The sequence below is a fragment of the Canis lupus genome, chromosome 11 (genome assembly GCF_011100685.1).
Source record: "Canis lupus familiaris isolate Mischka breed German Shepherd chromosome 11, alternate assembly UU_Cfam_GSD_1.0, whole genome shotgun sequence".
NCBI lineage: Eukaryota > Metazoa > Chordata > Mammalia > Carnivora > Canidae > Canis > Canis lupus.
Genome location: NC_049232.1, coordinates 61,286,661 through 61,309,783, shown reverse-complemented (window position 1 = coordinate 61,309,783; position 23,123 = coordinate 61,286,661). Strand labels below are relative to the sequence as shown.

Sequence of the window (23,123 nt, the reverse complement as noted above, 5' to 3'; positions counted from 1 at the left end):
GGTGTGTGACGTGGGGAAATCACCCCTTCCACAACCTCAGTTTTATCCTTTACAAAATGATGATCACACCACTTAGATTGCATAGGGCCGTGGAGGAGCCCATGGGAACTCAAGTAAAAGTGTCTAGCAAAGCGCCCAGTGTGTCGGCACAGGGGACTCCCAACAGATTAGAAGTGTTAGTCCCAAACAGCTTTCCTTCTGCCAATACCACCAGCAGGCAGCTTGCAGAGGCATCTTGACAGTAATCACGAGGCTCCTGATCTCCCCTGGTCAACCTCAGGGAGGCTACAAGGCAGGAAGGGTTACATTCGGGCAAAGACAGTCCAATTGCAGCCTTTGTCTTTATCAGCCTGAGCAGCAGCATAGTTTTGGGGCACAGGCAGTGACATTCCAATTCCCTGACTGGACACTCAAGGGAAGAAGGGATTCTTGGAAAGAGATGAGGGTGGGAGGAGGCCGATCAGGGGCTGCTCTGCAGCTTTTTCTGCTTCCCTTGCATTTCCCTCTGGGTAGTTGTTTCCAAGGCCTCCTCGGGATGAGGAGCAGAGCTGCTTTTGTTTTGTGATTCTGAGGGACAGCTTGGGCACCTAGGGTGGGAGGAGTGTAATCTGGTCCCATGCCCCTCCCTGAGCGGTGCATTTCTTGCCTCACAGCAGAGACCCTGTGGCTTCCACATGCATGGAGGTGGGCAAACTCCTAGAGGTCTAGGACTCAGAATGGAGTTTGCAGGAGAGGCACGGCCTTCCAGCCTTTCAGGGCTCCTATCTTGTTTTCCAGTTCTGTGCACAGCAGAGTGGGTGCTGAGTATGTTTGCTAAATGAATGCAAGAGCCCTCACTGGAGAAAAGTCACAAGACAGTAATCACTTCACCCGGTGCCAGACACTATTGCTGCTTCCCCCTGGGGTTGAGTATGTGTTCATTTAGTTATATTCTCACCAACAAACAAGTTCCACAAACCATGAGCAGTGCATTCTGTCCCTCCCTCAATGAGCTAACAACCCAAATATCTCCTAGAAGGAGCCCCGCAGTGGTAGGAAACCTCCAGCCATGAGGACATCTTTGCCTTCCTCATGGCCTGTGCCTCTCATCATCCCCTGGAGCTAGAAGCTCTCACATTCCCTATAGGTCTGTGGGATAGAGGGTGGAAGAACCTGATCCTTCTTGATCCCACTAAAATGAGGCCTAAGACCTCGACTTTGCTAGTCTGTGTGATCTTAGAACAACTTTATTGAGTCTCGGTTTGTCCATCTACAAAAGAGATAGTAGTATTACCTATATTACCTATCTCGTTGCTTTCAGGTCAAGATAGAACTAGTAACGTCTAAGAGGCGCCTTCTGAAATGCGCTATCCACGTCAGCTATCAGCCCCGGGGCAAAACAAAAAACCCAAACCCCAAAAACTACTTAAAAACAAATAAAAAAAAAAAGAAAAGAAAAGAAAAGAAAAGAAATCTCCAATCAGGGGCCATATGTGGAAACCGCCCTTTACAGACTGAATGACCTTGGGCAAGTGACACGAAATCGCAGGCCTCGGTTTCCTCTTTCGTAAACGGGAGCGCCCCCCCCCCCCCCCGCGTCCTCCAGGGGCGGCCGGAATTAGCGGGGACACGCCCCGCGCCCAGCGGGCGAACAGGTGGCGCTCGGTCGGGGTCTCCAGGGTCCGCTGCCACCCCCCGGCCCCCCGCCCCCCGCTCGGCCCCTCCCCTGCCCGCCACGCCCGCCGAGGTGAGCCGAGCGGCGCCCCCCCGCCCCCCTCCGCTGCACCCGGACCGCGCACGCGCGCTGGGGCCGTCGCCCGGGGCCCTGCCCGCTAGTTACCTTTCACCTAGTTCGCCCGGCCGGCGGCGCGGGGTTACTCGAGGGCAGACGCGGCGCCGTGTGCGCCTGCGCGTCGCTCGCTGCCGGCCGCGGCGGGGCGTGCAGAGCGCCTCCTTTTTGGTGGTTTCCGTTCCGCTCTGAAGTAAAGGGCGTGGGCCCTGCGGGGGTGCCCCCCTCCCTGGGCCTGCGGGGCTGGGCGCAGCCTCGGGCCCCGCGGGGCGACCTCCGTGCGGCCGGGCCTCCCGGGACGTCTCGCTCGCCCCTCCCCCGCCGGCTGCCGTCGCCCCCTCGGCGCGGCCCGCCCCTCTCCGGCGAGGCGGTCCCCCGCGTCCTCTACCCCCAGGCGGGTACCGCGGGCAGCACACGCTCACGGAGAAGCCACGTGGGCAGAGTCCGAGCTCGTATTTCTGCACGGGAGGGGCCCCGACCTAACTACCAGGTTTGCAGAGAAAAGGAGCACATGCCCGTATCCCCCTCCTCGCCAGAGGCTCGGCGCCAGGCTGCGGGGCGCCCCGGGGTTACTGCCGGGCGCCGGGCGGGGCGGGCGCCGCGCGGGGGCAGGGAAAGGCCTTGGGTCCGCCGCCCGCCCGCCCGCCCGCGGGGTGTTGGGGGCCCCGCCACACGACCCCCCACCCCACCCCCGCCAGGGCCGCTTTCCAGGGGTCCTTGCTCTCTCTTCTGCAGGGGTCCTCCCCTCTTGACGTTGCGGGGGAGGGAACGCTGGGGGGGTGGGGGGAGCAATCAGAACCACATGTGTGCAAAATGTACCTCTTCTTCCCGGGGCCCGTCCCATCCTCCTACTTGGATTCCGATAGTTTTGTAACCACCCAACGAGCCCAGGCCGGCCTGCGTTCGCCCAGGTTCTGCCTCCGACTGGAGGGATGGGGATCAAGTGCTTCGCTCTCTCCGGGATCACTGCACCTTCTCCTGCTAGATGTACGGGTTAGGCCGGGACCCCCTGGGGCCCTTCAGCGTGAAAGTTAGGTGACGACTCCTGAGATTTTCAGTTCCGCAATGTCGCGCCTCTTCCATTTCATACAGAGCCAGGAGGGAAGACTGTTGTTAAAGAGAATAAGCATCAGAGTTACGAGGTTGTCCCATGATGGGACGTTTTGAGGTTTTCTAGGTTTCTTTTTTTTCTCTCTCTTAAGATTTTATTTATTTATTCATGAGAGACAGAGAGGCAGAGAACACAGGCAGAGGGAGAAGCAGGCTCCATGCAGGGAGCCCGACGTGGGACTCGATCCGGGGCCTCCAGGATCACGCCCTGGGCCAAAGGCAGGTGCTAAACAGCTGAGCCCACCCAGGCGTCCCATTTTCTAGGTTTCTTTGAAAGGTTTTGTAACTGTTTCAAGACATTAACATTTAAGGTCACACGTGAAGGTCTTTCCCCAATATACTAGATGACTTGAGGACACCCATCCCAAATTACATTTCTTTGGCCATTGCCTCCAGCACAGTATATTAGGCAGCCAATTGGTGCAGATTTGCTCTTAATGATAAAAGAAAATGTGTGACTAGTGGGGATAGGGTTCCAGTGCTTTCATTTTGGTATGAATAGATTTTTTTAAATTCATGAGCCAATAAATATATCACATGAGAAAAAAATGTGAAGGCTGAATATAGAGAAGTCACTTAGAATGATGTTAATCTGGGGTCTCTTGGGTGGCCGAGTCAGTTGGTATCTGACTCTTGATCTCCACTCGGGTCATGATCTCAGGGTCATGGGATTGTGCCCCAAGTCCGGTTCTGTACTCAGCACAGAGATTCTCTCTCTGCCTATGGCCACCCCACCCCTCACAATGAAAGAATGAATGAATGATGTTAATCTGATAAATCCTAAATAAATCTGCATGATTGGGAATTAGTATAAAATCCTGCACTGCGTTACAAATAATCTACTGACATAGTTTATGAGCAGAATGGAAATAAGGTATCAATAAGTGCTGAGCTTCTTTACATTTCTGGCTTATGTAATCTTTATGATGAATCTGTGAGTTAAGTGAGTACAAAATTATGGTTTCCATTTTGCACAGGAAGAAGCTGTAGCTAAGGGAGATTGAACATCTGGAGACACAGCTAGCATGTGATTAAATTGAATCCAGGGTTTCTAAGGCCAGGCCTTCTACTTTAGGAGGGCGCCTTCTAATAATGTGCGCATGCTCGTGTATGCAGGCTTGCGTGGAGAAGGGGGAGATGGAACAATGCAGAAATCAGATTTTCTGGAGGTGGAAGAGAGGATGGCCATTTATAATTATTATTGTTATTATTACAGCTAATGTTTATTGAACTTTGCAGTGTTCCAGGTACTGGGTTAGCAGTTTGCATGCATTAATTCATTTAATTCCTCTAACAACTTTATAAGGTAAATAATATTGTCTCTTTTAGAGCAATGGAGGAAACTGGGGCCTAAAAAAGAGGTGAATTGTCCAGGTTCTCACAGGAAGTGGTAAAACAAGGATTCACCCTAGGACTAACTCCAGAGCTCAAGGAAGAACTTTGTTTCAGGCATTTCTTTTGGTTGAAAAGTCAGGATGAATCAGCAATGATTAATGGAGGTTCAAAGAGCCAAAGGGACCGCCAGTTATATAACTAGAAGTCCAGGGTAATGGATGAAGTAGAGGGTCCTGCTCTCCTCTGTGTCGGTAGGATTCCACCGGGAAGTCTGGGCTCAGGTCTGGGCACCATATCATGGACACTTACCATAAGATGGCAGCCAGGAGCGCAGCAGGGGGTTGTCCAAGATGAAGGGCCCAGAGAGAAGTTCCGTGTGGCTCCTCTGATCTCTGCCATGACCTCGGAACCTTTAGATTCCCAGGGCCTAGCACAACATATGGGGCAGTGTACTGTGAAAATAGCAAGGGATTCCGAGCCAGACCCACATGGCCTTGACTCTGCTCATCCCTTCCCAGCTACAAGACTGGGTATATTCCTTAACTGCTCTGAGTCTAGTTTTCCTGGTTATAAAAGAGGGAGAGTCAGGCCTACCTTGCAGCATTGCTGTGAGAACTAATGGAGGTAGTGTATGTTTACTAACCATACAAATGCAGAGCAAGGAGGAGTTTCATCTTGGGCCAGTCATTTAATGAAGTTCTCAAAAAGGATAATTTCACATCTTCAGCAAGGTCTTTGTGTGGGAAAAGTTTAGCCAGGTTTTTAAAAAAAAGTCATGGGCTGGAGAGAGCTCAGCGGGTTTGCATAATGAAACGAGGAATTTGGAGTCTGAGGCAATCTGGGAGTGAAAGCTTGAGGAGAGACAGTAGGAGTAGGGAAAAGGACGAGACAGCAAGATTAAGGAGGCCCAATCTGAACATGTGGACAGAGTCACAAACCATATAAAGAACAGCGATGACTGATAATGAATTTAAAATTGATTGGGTTGTTGTAAGGTCAGCCCTGCTTTTTTCCTGAAGGTTCAGTAAAGATTGCTACACACATGAATTCCTTTAGAAGTTTTATCTGAGTTATAAATATAAATCTGAGCTAAATATTTGTGGGACAGTCACACAATGTATTGCAGAACAACAAAACAATCCCAAACAGAATAATTCTGAAGAAACTGCTGTTTAGAGCCTGAGCTAATCAAAAAGTGTAAGGTACCCTTGGGAATTCAAAAAACTCTTGAGGATTATTGGGATTATAAAGTTTTTCTCTAATCCATGGATTATTAAGTTTTTCTCTAATCCATGAATCGAAGCCACTTATTATCTGCCTCTGAAGGGTCAGTATATCTCCAGATGACATCTGAATTTTAGATGTAAAGAACCTCGTATAGAGCAGCTACTTTTAAAAGTAGGTAATTTCTTCTACAAATGCAGTTTTTCTAATCCTTATGTTGCTTTTGTGTGCAAGGAACTATTCTAAGTACCTTAAATAGATAGGAGTTGGGGTTTTTTTTAAAGATTTTATTTATTTATTCATGAGAGACACAGAGAGAGAGGCAGAGGGAGAAGCAGGCTCCTTGCAGGGAGCCTGATGTGAGACTCGATCCCAGGACCCCGGGATCATTTCCTGAGCGAAAGGCAGATGCTCAACCACTGAGCCACCCAGGTGTCCCCATATAGGAGTTTTAATTCTCATTACCATTCCATATGTAGTATTTACCCTATTTAAGGATGCATACACCGAAGTCCCAGAGAAGGTAAGTATTTGCCCAAGGTACCACAACTAGCAATGGCACAGGTGCGGGCAAATCTGTACACGAGCCTGCAACTGTTACTGTAATGGGGATGACTTTGTACTGTGGAGCTGGGGCAAGGCCACTCCCTCTCTTCCATGCATAGGGAGGACTGTAAGCTTGTTGACACTGATGGTAGAAAAGATTCCATCAGACCAGGAAGTTATCAGAGGAAGAAGTGGGGATGTTGCTTCAAGTCTGAGGCTTTCTGCCACGGATGAAAGGACAGGTTTGGTGTGATTACAGAAGACCCCGTCTCCCCTGGCTGTTTCCCATATGGGAAGTTCTCTCAAGGAGATAGCACTTTGCAGTAAGTGATTGCTTTCTAACTGCTGGCTGAGATATCCTGAGTGATATAGAAGTAAAAGAGACTTTGAGAAATGGGATACCTAGGATGGCTGGAGGGCAATCTATGGCCTCTGAGAGGACATACGAGAGGGTGCTGCTGGTGTGAGCTGCAGAGAAGGATACAGCTATGAGACACAAAGGATACAGGGTCCTCGGAAGCCCAGGGAAGCTATAGCTTAGATACTGGGGCACCACACTGCTCTGCCCACTTCCAGCCCTCACCCTCATTCCAGATCTCCCAAGAGACCTCAAGTGGGCTCTTAAGGCCTTTAAGAGATGTCAAGGGCCATAGAATTGGCCTGGAGGGAAAAACATCATTGAAACCTAAGGTATGCTTGGCAGAGATCGCCCCCAAAAAGCCCTTTGTGGAAACTGTGGCCATAGATTGACATTTATTGAGGAGCCAGAAAGATAGCATGGTCAGACAGACGCTGGTGTGGATTCTCCTGCTAATTACTTCTTTAAACCTCGGTTTTCTCAAGTATAAAATGAAAGTAATGACACTTACTTCACAGGGTTATTTATAAGATAAAAGGAGATGACGCACGTGAGCATGCTTTGAAACTCTAAATATACTACAGAAATGTTATTTGTATTGCTAAGAAAAGTGGCATTTGGGACATTGTTCATAATCAGTCGACTCAATTTCCAGCTATGTTTTGGTAGTGAAGATCTAGCCTCAGCCCAAAAGAGAAATCGGTGGCCCCTCCTCAAAAGAGAAAAGAACACTTCTGTTTGTTATTCGGACATCTCAGCTGGACCACTGTCATATATTCCATAACGTGTTACGCCGAATCTTTCCACTGTGCTACAGGCCAAAAGAGGGATGAGGTGAGCCAACTGGCCACTGGGGAAAGTGCTTTCTCATCTATTAAAGTATCTCCCTCATCCATCAAAGGGTTTCCCTGTGATTGGATGCTTTTTTCATTTGCTCCCCCTTTTCTTCCTCTGGTGAGTCTCTCTGTCCTTCAGTCAAATTGTAAATAATTTCCCGGATACAGACTGCCTTCTCCTGAGTCCTCCACTCATCCTTTCAGGTCTCCTGTAAATCATGATACATTTCCCCTCTCACATCTTGGCATCCCTCAGCTCCCAAATAAAGACATTTCATAGCCATTCCTGCTCTATAACAAGAAATCAATATACTAAAGGAAAATATAGATTTTGGGGGTGGAACAAAAAGGTTCTAGGAAGCAGAACATCTGTCACCGTAATAAGTTGTGCCAAAGCTTCTCATAAATGAGACAATGAGCTCATTAGCGTTTTCCCTTAACTTCTTCACTTCATGAACATTTAAGGCAAAAGCCTATGACTACTTGTTTTGTACACATTTACTATATTCAGAGTTAGTGAATACACTTGTGAGGTGTACAGGAATTTAAAAATACACAACTTGGAAGCATTAGTCATGAATACAGCATCATCAGAAGACTAATGGTAATCATCAGTATGTAAAGTCTGTGGGCCTGAGGAGGATTATCTTTTTTTTTAATTTAAAGTTGATATAAAGTATATAAACACTCAAAACAGTTTAATACAGGTTACTTTATTCTTTATCTTAGTGAGCACCAGCACCTACTACTGCCTCAATATCCACCTCTTGTCTTCCATTCATAACCAGATTTAATAATAGCTATAATTATTGGATATTTGTTGTCTTCTGAGCATTGGACTTACCATCTTATAGGGTTTATTTAATTTAACAAATACTTATGTATCCCAATCTTATTTTCATGAGGGAGTGGAAGCAGGGGGATATTAAGTAATTTGCCCAATATCACCATTTTAATAAGTAGCAGGGCTGGCAAGTGGATCCAACTTCTCTGGCTCCAAAGTCTGTGCTCTGCAGCATTATTTAGAATTCCTTCCCTCCTTGTTGACACACCATCTTCTATTTTCCCCTCCATATCTGGCTTCTGTGGTCCTTGCTCCAATAAGCTACCTTTGGGATACTACTTTCCAGTTGAACAAAACCAAGTGTTAGTAGATATAATAATAACAGTGTCAATTACATTAGAGGATCTACCATATATGCCTGTCATGGGGCTAGACTCTCACACAATTGAATTCAGGTCCAGTAAACCCCACACTGTCTCCCTTCCTCATTATCATAATGTGTTAGGAAATCAAGAACAAGAGTGGGGAAAAAGTGTTGGATGAAGAATCAAAAGTCCTCGAATTCCTTAGTTGCAAAATTAAAATAACAGCCACTTCCTGTTTACTTCACAGAGTAATTGTGAGGATTAAATTAGGTTATACATTCTGCTTTGTAAAGTGGCCAAATCTCTCCAAAGTATTCTTGTAAGCTGTGCTAGCATCCAGCTGTGTGACTTGGTGCTTCAACATTTCTGAACCTCCGTTTATCAAGTCTGGTGGGAAGCATGGCTCCTACCCCTTAGGGGTGTTGCGAAGATGAAGTGTTCCCTGGTCTATAATGCAGGGTAGTTGAGTCTACACTTCACTGATACTCTTTTCAAGTGTGTTTTCAAGGCCACGTTCTTTCCACATTTCTCAAGCATCCCTCCTCCTCTTCCCTGTTCTCCTTTGTTGGCAGTGTCTTCCATGCATAGCCCCGAGTCAAGTCTGGCCTGCCTCCGCATGCTCTTCCATAGGGGGCTCTCCGACTCACAGGAGCCCAGCCACCCCTTTATGTAGGGCACCCTAGTCCCAGTCCTGTGCTGCCAGCCTCCCCAGTCTCTCTCCTTTTTCTTCTCTGGGATATTACGGCCCAGTGCTGGACATCGTGTTCAAATGCAGATTCTGATTCAGTAGGGCTGGGTGCAGATTGAGTCTGCATTTTCTGTTAGGTGAAGTTGATGCTGCTGGCCCAGGGGTGACACTTTGAAAAGCAGAAATCCAGCTTACTCGCCATGCCAGAAATCATCTGACCAGGATGGCTCTGACCCTCCGCCTTCACAACAGCTTCCTGGGTCTTTGCAGCTGAGCTTTAAGGCTTGCAACCCCTGGCCCTCTAGGTCAGATACTCCTACGTCTTTCTACCCCTTTCTCTGCGCTGCTGATAGAGCCTCTCCTCCCCATCTTTAGCTGGGTACCTGGCCACCTGGAATAAAGGCATCATGTCCCTGGTCCCTGGCCTCATGGTCAGCTATGTATGGCCATGAGACAGATTTCAGGATGTGAGCGGAAGTGGTGTATACTACTTTGGGGAAGTATCTTTAAAAGGAGATAGGCTTTCCCCCCCTCTTTCTTCTTTCCTGTTGATTGCAGTATAGTTACGGTGGCCAAAGTTCACCAGTCACCTTAGACCATGAGGTTGGCTTGGCATGCTGAGCGTGGGGCAGAGCCACGGTGGCATAGGACAGATGTGGCTTCCTGACACTGTGGAGAGCTACACCTGTTCCCCCACCCCCATACTGACTAACTCCAGACTTCTTCCATAGGAGCAGGAAATGCAAGGCTTGCTGGTTTAGGCCACTGATATTCGGGTTCTCTGTTTTTTACAGTTTAATCCTGATGGGTCCTGCTCACCACTTAGTGCCCCTTCTCTCCTGCGTGAAGTGGCCACAGTTCTTGTGCCTCCCGCCCAGACTCTGAGGTGTACCACAGTTTCAGCCCCCTCTAAGCTCTGCATGACTCATTTCTCCAGCCCAGAGCTCTACTCAGTTTCTGTTTTCTACTAAACTGTTTTACTTTCTAAAACCCTGTGTCAGTGCTCCTTTAGGAATCTCCTAAATGGTCGTCTTCTTTGGAATATAGACTGCTGGATTCAGGCTGGAGTTTTTGGTATTGGCCTGGGGAGTGGCCCCAGGAATCTGCATTTTGACATATAGCTTCAGTGATTTTTTTTATTTTTTTTATTTTTTAGCTTCAGTGATTTTTTTTTTATAAATTATTTATTTATTTATTTATTTATTTATTTATTTATTTATTTATTTATTTATGATAGTCACAGAGAGAGAGAGAGAGAGAGGCAGAGACACAGGCAGAGGGAGAAGCAGGCTCCATGCACCGGGAGCCCGACGTGGGAGTCGATCCACGGTCTCCAGGATCACGCCCCGGGCCAAAGGCGGGCGCCAAACCGCTGCGCCACCCGGGGATCCCTAGCTTCAGTGATTTTTGATGCAGGTGGTTTATGGATAAAATATTGAGAAACACTGCCCAAGTTTTGTTTTATTTTGCTAATTTATAAAATTGTGAAATATTTGAATCCCACAGAAAAACAAAACAAGTAATATAATAAACACCTTAGTGCCCACAACCTACCTTTGTAAAATTTTTCTTATTTTAGCTGTTGTAAAGTATTCCACACACTATGAATAACTCCAAATTAATCTATTCTTTTTGTTTATGGACATTTATGTTTTTTCCAATTTTGGCTGTGGGAATTCTGGGATGAACACTCTTGAATATGGCTCCCTGTGCACACCTGGGCGATTTAAAATACACTCTACATAAAGTTTAACACTTTCATCACAATTATACAAGGCACTTTGTACATGTGGTTCCACCTTGAAATCTTGTAACAACTCCCAGAGGCTGCGAGAGGGGGTTGGTAACCTCCACAAAACCTTTCTTGCACCAGTTCATCTTCCTGTAGTTGTTCTTGTCACTAATCAGCATGTTCTTTCTCTGTACCATATATTCATGTGTCTCTATAATTCACACTGAAAACAATGAATTTGGTGGATACTGCTAGTTTATAACTCCCATCCATTCATTCATTTTATTATTATTATTATTATTACCAAAGTGTCAGTTTTGTTTGGGATACACCCAGTTTTAGAAAAAAACAAACACATTACTATACTCTCCCATGCAGCTGATGGGGGACAGGGTAGGAGGGCAGTGGGGACTCTCCAGTGAGGCTACAGGGAAATCTATGGGGAGTCTGATGGCAATCCTGAAGTCTTGTTCTCTTGATACTTGTGCTGTCTTTTTCTTCTTCTCCTCCTCCTCCTCCTCCTCTTCCTCCTCCTCTTCCTCTTCCGTCTTCACTTCCTCCTTGTTCTTTTTTGTATGAAACTTGTGAGAGGCTGGAGATAGAGCCCCCACCTTGAACCAGGCCACATGTGGAATGTGGTGATTCAAAAAGACAGAGGGAACCTGAGTCCTTGATGGCATCTAGGAGCCTCCATACAACCCCAAGTACCCAATTCTAAGGCTTCCAGTTATACAGGAGAAAGGACCTATATTTGATGAAGCCTTTGTAGTCAGGTTTCTGGGCAAATACAATCCCTAAATGACACTAAGAATTTCCCTTCAGTTATTTGTGTTTGCCCTTTCTTTTAGTCCTTTATGGACTAGAGCTCTCTCCCACATTACAACAGGTTCTGGGAGTGTGCTGGTCTGAATGTAGGTGGTGATAGGTGAAAGGTTTTGGCTAATGAAGTAAAATTTGATCTTTAAGATGGGAAATTCCAGGTCATTTGAGACCATTCCAAATCCATTTAATTTGAATAATTCAGATTTTTCTTCTAGAAGAGAATCTAATTTTTACCTTAATCTGACTGCTAGAAAATCGCTCTGGCTAAGAACGCAAATGAGTTAACACATGTGAATACAGTGAACATCGCCTTTATGAACTCAGTCTTCTGTTGTACTTAAGTTTTTTCTTTTGTACTTAAGTTTTAAGTGGTAATATAAACCCTAACATTTAAAGTAATATCCAATATAATAATCACTTAATTCTTTCAAAATTAGGCTTCATTTCTGGGGTTGGAAATTCAGATAGTATAGAAAGAGATTTTGCTAGTTCTGCTGAGATGAATCGAGAGAAACTGTACCGTTTTGAACATTGTGCATTAGTTTTCACTGACATTTCATTTGGATCCTATCAGCATCTTCCTGATAAGTGCACACTTATTTTTATGCTTGGCTTCAGGAATGCTGAGCTACCACTACCTCATAGGAGGGCTTTGCAGAAACACTATTGAATATGATTGTTATGCACTTTACAAATATAAAGTGCTACCAAAATGCACCAAACAATAATATGGCATCGTCTAGGCTGAAAGTTACATCTACATCTACAGTTCAATGCAAGTCTAGAAGAGGTACTGAAGTATTATAGAATAGTCATCTAGCTATGTTCAATGGATACCCAAAGCTAAAAATCTGGATTGTTGTGGAAGCACCGTAAGATAATAGATAATATTCATTTTTCATTTTTAATTGTTACTTTTTAGTGGTGTTTTGGTATAATATTACCTCTGATTTTTTTTTATTACCTCTGATTTAAACAATAGTTCACTTGGGAGTATCAGGTTCATATTTATAGTACAGTAATCCATACAAAATGAATTATACTATTCTAAATGAATTAATAGTTTAAAATCAGTAATAGGCTATAGATTAACTATTATTTATGAACACTTAAAAAAATTAAAATTTATCTTAAGAAACAGAAAATAGGGCCTGACATCCCTTCAAATAGGGCATTCTTTGATTTCCCAGCAGCACAGCTCATTCATTAATTCAACAAATATTTAGATGACTCTATACACCAGGCATGGGAACAGGAACTAGGGAGCGGTGGTGTGGGCATTAAGTGGCACAACATATATGAAAACATCCTGGTCACTCTTGGTTGCTACCAAAGAGAACTAATAACAGAAGGGCCTCAGAGAAATAGAGAAGGCAGTCTAGAATAAGGAGAAGATGGAAATAATGCTGGCTTGTTCTGATAAAAGCTTTGAAGTGGAAGGTGAGAACTTGGGGATTGTCCCCTGTAACAGTGGGCAGATCACTTAGTAAGAGAAGTGAGGCCAGAGAGAAATGTGACTGTAATATTTAATGGGATGGAGGATTTGGGATAATGAATCAAAGATGAATCTCCAAAAGGTATGGTTTGAGAATATGTTTGCCCTGGTGGCCACTTGGTCTGATCAAGAGGAGGGGGAGGGGAAAGTACCTAGATAAACCTGCCTTACAGGTTACCATGGAGCAGGTATAGCTTTGAGAGAAGAAAAAAGGAGTAGGAGTTGTCCAGTGAGTCATATGAGAAAATAATTGGGAAGGGTGTTGGAAGCAATACTTAGAGCTGCATATATCTGTCCCAGTGGGCTGAGCATAGGTGATAAACAACGTGCACTTGACATGATAACGGAGCACAGTAAACAATCTCTTAAAGTTCATTGAACTGTGGCAGTATGGGAATCAATCTGGTTGATGCCAGTCCCTATTTCATCAGATGAAAGGGCTTGTATGATACAGAATGTGAGTCACCTAGCAGGGTGCCTCACACAGGGGAGTTATTATTTGAAATAGAGAAAAATAGCTATAGAGCCTGTGTATATTCCTGATCTTCTCTTCACCTCTACTCCCATCTCAGAAAATGCACCATAATCTATCCAGTTTTGCAAACCTAGAAACCCAGCAGCCTCCTACTTTTTCAAAGCAAATGCCAAACCTTGTTGGTACCTGTGCTACCCATCCATTTCTTGGTCTCTCCACTTTATTACACTGCCATCATCTCTGGGTCTATTCCAATAGTTTCCTCATGAGTTTCCCCAATTTCATTCTTACTTCACTTCCATCCATTCCTCAGCATGCCGTCAGGGCCTTTGTTTTAAAACAAAATCTGTTTGTGATCCTCCTATATAAAACCTACCCATTGTTTCCCATCACTCAGGGTATAAAGGCAAAGACAACACGTGAACACAGCTTAGGTGCCCATGTATTCTTGCCTCCACCAGCCTCTCCAGTTTCATCTCTGTCCTTGTCCATCAGCTTTCAGCTCCAAAATATACCAGGCTCCTTCTTGCCTTAAGATCTTTGAAGACATTACTTTGTTTGCCTGAAAAGCTTTCCTCTGTCATTTTTGCCTCATTCATTCCTACTTATGCTTCCGATCTCAACTTACCTGTTGATTTTCTCTGGGGAAACCCTCCCTGACCACCTATACTTAGGGAGTTCTCCTAGTACACATACTTGTAACATTCTCTGCTTTTCCTCACCACTGTTTGTAACTAGTTTTTTAAAAAAATTTTCTTTTTTTTTTAAAGAAATTTATTTGACAGAAATGGCATAAGAAGAGCACAAATAGGGAAGCAGCAGACAGAGAGGGAGAAGCTAACTCCTTGCTGAGCAGGGAGCAGGACATGGGGCTCCATTCTAGGACTCCAGAATCATGATATGAACCAAAGGCAGATGCTTAATTGACTGAGCCACTCAGGTGCCCTTATATCTGACTTAGAGAATAGATGTAAAAAAATCCATTATAGTACAGAATGTTGATACGGGGGCTGCTGCTGGGGCAGGGAGTATGTAAGAATTCTGTGCTTTCAACTCCATTTTGCTATAAATCTAAAACTGCTCTAAAAAAAATAAAGTCTATTAATGTAAAGTCTAAAAATAAAGTCTAGATATAAAAAATCCAAAAATCTAAAACCGCTCTAAGAAATAAAGTCTTTTAATGTAAGGTCGCTAAAAATAAAGTCTAGATATGAAAAATCTATTATGATATAGATGTGGTCGAGGGAGCTGCTGTCAAGGCAAAGAGTGTGTAAGAACTCTGTGCTTTCAACTCAATTTTATTATAAATCTTAAACTGCTCTAAAGAATAAAGTCTATTAAAAATTTAAAGCTATTAATAGAAAATTCCAAATGTATACAAATTAAAGAGAATAGTATCATGGATCCTCAGGGACCTATACCTTAGATCTTAGTATCATTTGGGGGTGCCTTGGTGGATCATTGGTTGGGTGTCCAACTCTTGATCTCAGCTCGAGTCTTGGTCTCTGGGATGTGAGCTGGGTGTGGAGCCTACTTTAAAAAATTAGATCTTTGAGTGTTTGGGGTAACTAGTGAAATAGCTTCATTTTAAATTGACGTCAGATTTCGTGACTGACATAAGTGTAAAATGATTTATATTTGTATGTCCTGTAGAAATGATAAATGATAATTCCTTTTTAGAAAGCATAATATAAGCCTTCACATTTTGGACTCTTCAGTCCCTAAAGGATCTTAGTGCACTTTCACAGCTATCTCATTTCACTAGAACAGCAGGGCACATGCTGTTGGCCACTTGGCTGTGTCATTTGAACATCAGAATGTACTGGTCCCCTCAATAGCATTTGAAATCAACCTAAACCCTAATTCATTTCAATGATCACTCACTCTTACACTTCAGCACTTTTAGACAAAAGCAAAGACAATTAGCCACTGTGAGCTATACAAGAAAAAAAAAAAAAAAAACAACCTTTGTAAACAGAATGACTAAATGACTAAGATGCTTAACCAAAGAAATCAGTTCCTTCAATGTTTTGGGCTCCTGCTCAACCTCCAGGCCTTTGCATTTGCTGTCCCTCCATCCAGATGATGTCCTTGGCTGATCTAGTGAACTCCCAGGTATCCTTCAGATCTTAATTTAAGTGACCCATTCCTTGAGAAGCTGTTGCTGGTCCTACTCTTGCCCTGAAATAGATGGCTTTTCCTGTTCCAGAGTTATCCTTTGCTAACCTCTGACTCTGTACTTGATTTACTTTTGCTGTCTGTCTTCCTAATTGTAAGCTTGGTGAGAGCAGACCCATTGAAATGTCTGGAGAGTGGGACGCTCAGTAGTTTAGCACCTGCCTTCGGCCCGGAGCGTGATCCTGGAATCCCGGATCGAGTCCCACATCGGGCTCCCTGCATGGAGCCTGCTTCTCCCTCTGCCTGTGTCTCTGCCTCTCTCTCTCTCTGTGTCTCTCATGAATAAATAAATAAAAAAAATCTTAGGGGATCCCTGGGTGGCGCAGCGGTTTGGCGCCTGCCTTTGGCCCAGGGCGTGATCCTGGAGACCCGGGATCGAGTCCCACGTCGGGCTCCCGGTACATGGAGCCTGCTTCTCCCTCTGCCTATGTCTCTGCCTCTCTCTCTCTCTCTCTCTCTCTCTGTGACTATCATAAATAAATAAAAATTAAAAAAAATAAATAAATAAAATCTTAAAAAAAAAAAAAGAAAGGAAATGTCTGGAGAGGCATTATAATACAGAAATTAAATAGTAACACATAAGTTCCAGAGTTTATGAGACCTGGGTTCAAATTATGATTCCAGTACTTACTGGCTGTGAGGCCTCAGGCAACTTCTTGAATCTGATCCTGGTTTTGCCACATTTTAAGTGAATACTCTAATACCTACATTGTAGAATCATCACAAGAGTTAAGAGAAATTATGAGTATAAGGCACTTACAAGGAGTACCTAGAACATAGTGCATCCTCAATAAACCTATGTTAAAAAAAAAAAAGAAAAAAGGGACAGAGAGAGAGGGGAAGGAAGGAAGGAAGGAAGGAAGGAAGGAAGGAAGGAAGGAAGGAAGGAAGGAAGGAAGGAAGAGAGGGAAGTGAATGTTTACACAAAGTGATAGATGAAAAATCCCCACAACTGTTAATGGATTCTAATCTTGAGGATTGCTCTTCTCTATTTAGCTATGACCAAATTAGAGGGGCTTTAACATTTTGAAGTTGAAATGCATACATTGCATTGTCTTTTTTTTTTTTTTTTTTGGAATTGTCTTTTATGGAGAAAAACAGGCTTTTCAACACCGTTACCCTGAGGGGGAATGCACGATCTGCCTTTCCATTCCTCCTTATGGGCTGATGTGATTTTCATCTTTCATCTTTGGGTTCATTCATTCTTGATGAGCGTCATATCTTTTATTAACATAAAAACGCTGTTTACTGAGCACCTACTAGTACAGGAATTACAGCTAGCACAGATATGGAGCCACATGGCCTTTTCAGCTTTGCCTGGAAATGGCAACATGAAACTTGTGTGAGGCAAAGGAGTGGATGAGGAAACTCCGTATGTGTAGCTCATGTATTTGGGCATCTTATTGCTGGAACAGGAGTTAGAATGACAGTGACTTTTATCTTTCTCAGAAAAGCTCAACTTTAAGTACCTGCCATATGCCCGGCCCTGTAACAGGGGACAGAAACAGAAGTAAGGCCCAACTTCTGCTCTCGAGGAGTGACCACTAAGTGGGGGGAGTTAGAGAGCTATGTGGAAGCTAAGGAAAATGCTATAGGAAAAACACAAGGATAGTGCCTGAGATTTCAAAGGAGGCAAAGCACCTATCAGGTTAGAGATATTACAAAAGACTTTATTCATTCATCCCTGCATTCACTCAATGAAAAATATTTATTGGATGCCTATTATATGTTGGGCACTAAACTAGCTATGAAGAACAAGAGATAAATGGGCCAATATTCCTAACCTCCAAGACTTAATAATAAAGTGGGAGGGACATACTATATCATTCACCCATTCATTGATTTATTCAACATTCACTGAGTGTTAAGTCCCAAGTTCAAGGATGAAAGAAGCATGCTCCCTCTGGTAAAAGAACCCGTAGTCTAGTTCAGGAGATAGGTGTATAAATGAAACTTTTAACATACCTAACATGGCACCTAACACAGTGTATTGAAATTTCTCAAAGTCCCCAGGCAGATGGTGAGGGGGCAGTTACTTCTTTTTGGGGTTAGGGAAGGCTTCTGAGGGAAAAACAATGGAGGGGGTACCTAGAAGATGAAGGACTTTGCCAGGTAGTTGTACAGTGGAGGGAGGTAGAGTGTCTGAGGCGGCTCGTACACGTAACTAGAATAAGAAGCAAGAATAGAGACGTGTTGGAACAGAGGCCAGTTTGTGGAGGGCTTTTAAGCACTGTGGCTGGGAGAATGGAATGTCAAGGTGCAATGACTGCTCAGAGGATCAGGTGAGTAAAATTGAGCCCAGGAGGGCATGGAGGGAATGTCGGGGAAAGATTCACAATGGAGTGGGTGTCCAAGAGTCATAAATGATGTGTAGGAACTTGCTAGACCAGAAAGATAAAAGCATTCAGTTGGGAGAAAACAGCATTCCTTGGGGAGATGTTCCCTCTTCTTGGATTCTGATAGATGCAAATAATGGAAAGCAGGAATTGCAGAAAGAGAAACAACTTAAGCCGAAGGTAGAAAGCTCGCATACATACGTAAGTGAAGAGTAGTGAAAGCTTGTGGAAGCAGCTTTTCCTGTGTTTCTAATTTCAGTTCACTCTGTTCACTCTGTTTCTGGCCCTGACTGTGACCATTGCATAAATCAGCAGAGCAGGGATGCCCCCATCCACTCCCTTCTCTTCAAGGGTAGCTCTTGAGTATGTAGAGTTTTTTTTAAAGTTAGGAGACCAAATTTGTGTTTAAGGCCTCCAGTTCAATCACAACTGCTCATGGCTTGAGTACCCTGTGATGAAAAGGGCCCTGAGGCTCCAATGTAGACGTGACCACTAGACACAGCTCTTCCTTCCAGACTGATCCACACCAAAGCTTTAGGCTGTGTTGTGGACTGGGGAAGCCAAAAAGGAACATGCTCATTTTCTCCTTCTGAGTTTGGCAGTAATTGAAAAATAAGACCAGGAGTCATGCCATTAGGGAAAGAACAGACATATGGCTGGTGATGACTCTCAGTGACCAGCTCCTCAGCTTTTCCCTGGTTGCAGTTGGTTGGTCCCAAGGGTCTTTGCCCCCACAGCTGGTGTCAGAGTCCTTCGCTGCAGGCTTTGGAACTGACTCTGAGAGCTATGGCTCCTGGCCTAGTCTCAGGTCACCCTGTTCCTGGAATGGGGCTCCCTGCCAAATAACTGTCTTGCTTAAATTCTGTTTGCTCCAATTGCTCCTTCTGGAGATTAAGTTTTCTACCAGAAGCTTCACTTAAGGGAGAATCCTTGTTTTTAGGCCTCTTGTGCTGCCTGTCTTGGCAGGACTCCCACCCCTAGCAGCGTGTGATGCTCTGATACCCTCTTTCCTCTTTCCTGATTCCTTCTTCCCTGACCATGTGCACTGTTCTTAGCAAGTCTCTGGTTTTCAAGTCTTTGCCTTCCCTCTTTGATTTGGCATAACTGTCATTACTAGATACTCGTTTCTGACATCAGGAGGCTGATTTCTTTGAACAAGCACACTAGCACTAGCACATACCCAATTTAGGGCTGTTATTTGAAGGAGTCACTTGGGAAGGTTGCATTACATGCCCAGTCTGGGGATGCTGTTATTGTTCAAGAACATTTCTGGAATTCCTATGTTGGAATTTCGTGCAGTCACAGGGCAAGGCAGGACCCCTGTCCCTCACCCCCTCTCAGTTCTGCTTTCCAGTTTGTGTGCCACTGAGGCTCCAGGAGCTTTGGAACCCAGAGACCACACATCAAATTCTAGGAGGAACTGAAACCTGCCCTCTGCTCTCCTACCACATGACTCTCCTTCAGAGCCAGCTTGCAAGCATAGAAGAAATGACCTCATAAATGTATAGCAATGTTTATTAATCTTTTTTGCATCATGGGGCCCTTGGGGAATAGGATGAAAGCTAAAGACACAATCCCTTAGGAAAAGATACATACACTTAACGCTTCCACACACTCTACAATGAGAACCCTGCCCTATGGAAACAAACAGTTTTCCCCAAAATTGCAGCAGGACTGTCCTCCTCATCCTCTAGACCTGCATCCAAAATGACTTCTGGCTATCCCCAAATATCAAATCTCTGAAGGAACGAGATGTTCCAGTGCTGAGGAGGTCCAAAAGAATGTGCTGTAAGCTCAAAAGGCATTTCCACAGAGAGCATTCCAAAGATGTTTGAAGAAAGCCAGGGTCCCTGGCAAGTGCGGCTTCTCCAGATGACCACCTGGAAGAGGGTAGCATCTGTGTTCCCGTCCTGGTGGGCTCTTAATCAGCCCCATCCCTCTCAGGCAAAGCTCATTCGGGCGTTCCGGTAGGAGAATTTCCTATCTGCTGGACAGTGAGGGACCATTAGAAGACTTAGCGGATACTGCGTCCTCCCCGCAGGCTTCAGGGACCTCTTTCTCCAGACAGTTTGCGCTTCTTGCTTCCTGTCCCAAACCTTTGTATAAACCTGCATCACTATTTTCATCTCCACTGCTCCCAGCCGACTTTGGGTACAGACCTGAAGGGCAGACACTGGATTCATGCATCTCATCATTTGACATTTACTAAGGCCACAGGGTGTTAACACCGCAGTCACGATGGTAAATGAAACAGTCCTGCAGATTCTCAAGAAAGGCAGACAAACAAGTCACACAACAAACTGTGTTGAATGCCACCCTCTGGGAAATGCAGGGGGCTTTACAGTCCAACCTGTCTCTCGGCGACGGTAGTCTTTTAAGCCAAGTTGTGATGTGATGTACCTGTTTCCCAGCACCAAGTCTGTGCCCAATCATGAGCCCTTCCCTACGCAACATCCTGTGTGCTTGCTGCAAGTCCGGCTCACTCATGGGGTGTGTGTGTATGTGGCGGGGGGTGACTGCTCACTAATGTACCAGGGGCTGCGGTGAACCAGGGAAAGCCAGCTAGCGTCAGGCCCTGCTGGTTACATCTTCTAGCTTTTACTGAGACATCTGTGAAGTTGTGGGAAAAGCCGCGAATTTAGAACTGCTGTCCTGAGGCTTTGTACGGACTACACTGGAGAGTTCTCTCCGGGCCTCCTGTATACTGATGCCACCTCCCGGAGCAAAGGGGGCTGTAGATCTTCGCCAAAGGTGGGGGGGGGGTAAGCATCCCGTCCATCTCACGCGTCCTAACCGGTCCCCAGCTTTGCAGGGGAAGAGAAGGGCAGGGTAACGGTGGATTTAAGAGAAGGGACAGGACACTGCTTTTTAGGGCCTGTGCCTGCTCCTTTGCTGCCTCACATGCCCTGGATTTGGCAGGGAGGGGGCAGTTTGAATTCCAGGCGGGCTAAAAGGCCTTGGCTGGGAAGCCTGCACGGATTTCATAACAGCAGGGAAAAGCTTCCCACGGAGAGGGAGGCTGGGGGTGGTGGTGAGGGGGGGTGAGGGGGGTGGGAATGGGAGTGGGGGGTGAGGGTGGGGGGTGAAGGTGGGGAGTGGGGGGGTGAAGATGGGTAATGGGGGTGAGGTGGGGCGGTGGGGATGGGGAATGGGGGTGAAGGTGGGGAGTGGGGGTGGGGAATGGGGGTGAGGGTGGGGGGGTGAGGGTGGGGAGTGGGGGTGGGGAATGGGGTGAGGTGGGGGGTGAAGGTGGGGAGTGGGGGTGGGGAATGGGGTGAGGTGGGGGGGGTGAAGGTGGGGAGTGGGGGTGAAGGTGGGGGTGGGGAATGGGGGTGAGGGTGGGGAGTGGGGGTGGGGAATGGGGGTGAGGTGGGGGGTGAAGGTGGGGAGTGGGGGTGGGGAATGGGGGTGAGGTGGGGGGTGAAGGTGGGGAATGGGGGTGAGGGTGGGGAGTGGGGGTGGGGAATGGGGGTGAGGTGGGGGGTGAAGGTGGGGAGTGGGGGTGAGGGTGGGGGCGGGGGGCGAGGGGTGGAGGTGGGGGCGGGGGGAAGGCCGCAATTCTGCAAATCCGAAAGGGTAGGGAGTGGGAGAGTCCTGAAAGGATGAGGCCGAAGGAGGAGCACTCCCCCGGGCTATCAGGCAGCTCCCTCCAAGGCCTCGCTTGCAAGCGCGACTCGCAAACCGGATCATCTCAAACTTGCCCCCGCCCTACCTAGCTGCCCGCCCAGGGCCGCCCGGCCACCCGCGCATGCGCGGAGCTGGCGCCGCCACCAAACATCTTCTAGACGCTCATCAGTGGCGTCCCGATCCTGTCCTTTTATCTCCGGTTGTGCCTCGTGCTGCATCCAAAGCAGTTTCGGAATCTGTAGGCTGCTGGAGGACGATGGGGTTGGAAAGAAACGAGGCAAGGAGCGCTCGGGCGGGGAACTACAATTCCCAGGAGGCGCCGCGCTGGCCCCGCCCCTTGTGGGCGGGCCGAGGGCCCTGCCGCGGCTTAAAGCGGCGAGACGGATTCCTCGCTGGCGCGGCCCGGCGCTGAGCTCGTGCCTGGGGCCTTGGTGGTGTCTTTCTGCTTTTGCCTGTTTGCACTTCGACTAGCAAACAGCACAAAACAAATAAACAAACAATAGTTAAGCGCGTTTAGAGGCTGCTTTCAAGCTCAGGAGCTTGCTGCTTCTGCTTCACAAATTCTGAATCGTCCATTTAGCAAATGAGAACCTACAAAAAATAGCTCGTGTGTTCAATTTCTGTAAGAGGAATTACTTTTCTTGCCCTGTCAACGTAACTTTATTTTCTTTTCTAGTTTTCAGGTGACAGTGACCGATGTTTAGTCTCACTTATTTTCTCTGATGACTCAACACAGTAAATAAGACGGTCTGTTTGGAAAAGCCCTGCAGTAAATCATCCTGAAAAAGTAAAAGCTTATTTATTGATTTGATAACTTTTCTATTTTACTCTTCTAGCTTTATATTTTGTAATAAAGCGTCTTTAAAATGTAGCACACTTGAAATCGTGTTTTAAGGTGTGGATTTAAAAATCTGCTCCCCCCCCCCCCAAGATTGTATTTATTCATGAGACACAGAGAGAGACAGAGACGTAGGTAGAGGGAGAAGCAGGCTCCCAGCAGGGATCCCATTGTGGGACTGGATCCCAGGGCCCCAGGACCGACCTGAGCCAAAGGCAGATGCTCAACCACTGAGCCACCCTGGTGCCCCTTAAAATCTACTTTTAATTGTGATTTAATCTTTGAATAGGACTTAGAGGGGCGAGGTTTAAAACCGCTGTTCTTCGCTTCTTGCTATAGGGAAGCAAAACGCGAGGGTTCTTACTGGCTTGAGGTCTAGCTATCAGAATAATGCCATTGGGGTCCTAGGTCCTCATGACTATTGTGGGTTTCCTGAAGAGTAGTAACTGTGTTAAGAACTGACTTAAGATTTTATCAGCTTAACACATGAAATGTCAGAACTTCCCTACTCTCTTTCTACCTCAAGTCCTAACCCTGATTTTGTAGCAGCTGCTAATAATCCACCTCTACTTGCTAACAATGAACTCTTTTTGCTTTTTGCAAACA

General features: G+C 46.0%; 1 long non-coding RNA gene across 1 annotated transcript in view; it reads left to right on the top strand.

The window, feature by feature from the left end:
- The window catches only part of LOC111098116, a 181,251-nt gene extending 158,741 nt beyond the window's left edge, over positions 1–22,510 (top strand). The window contains exon 9 of the long non-coding RNA XR_005367083.1: positions 22,356–22,510. This is a non-coding gene — a long non-coding RNA (uncharacterized LOC111098116). The remainder of the gene's footprint in view (positions 1–22,355) is intronic.
- Positions 22,511–23,123: the final 613 nt, after the last annotated feature.